The 375-nt window shown below is 42.7% G+C and overlaps 1 protein-coding gene across 4 annotated transcripts in view; it reads left to right on the top strand.

Moving 5' to 3' along the window:
- ENOX1 (ecto-NOX disulfide-thiol exchanger 1) overlaps positions 1–375 on the top strand; it is a 549740-nt gene that overhangs the window by 200980 nt on the left and 348385 nt on the right. The gene's annotated exons all lie outside the window — the stretch shown is intronic.

The following is a 375-nucleotide window of genomic DNA, read 5'->3' as shown; positions in this document are numbered from 1 at the left end:
AGATGTTTTTCTGGAACTCTCTTGCCTTTTCCATGATCCAGCGGATGTTGGCAATTTGATCTTTGGTTCCTCTGCCTTTTCTAAAACCAGCTTGAACATCAGGAAGTTCACAGTTCTTGCTGAAGCCTGGCTTGGAGAATTTTGAACATTACTTTACTAGTGTGTGAGATGAGTGCAATTGTGCGGTAGTTTGAGCATTCTTTGGCATTGCCTTTCTTTGGGATTGGAATGAAAACTGACCTTTTCCAGTCCTGTGGCCACTGCTGAGTTTTCCAAATTTGCTGGCATATTGAGTGCAGCACTTTCACAGCATCATCTTTCAGGATTTGAAATAGCTCAACTGGAATTCCATCACCTCCACTAGCTTGTCGTAGT

The sequence above is a fragment of the Bison bison genome, unplaced genomic scaffold, assembly GCF_000754665.1.
Source record: "Bison bison bison isolate TAMUID 2011002044 unplaced genomic scaffold, Bison_UMD1.0 scf7180017864345, whole genome shotgun sequence".
NCBI lineage: Eukaryota > Metazoa > Chordata > Mammalia > Artiodactyla > Bovidae > Bison > Bison bison.
This window is presented reverse-complemented; position numbering and strand designations above follow the sequence as displayed.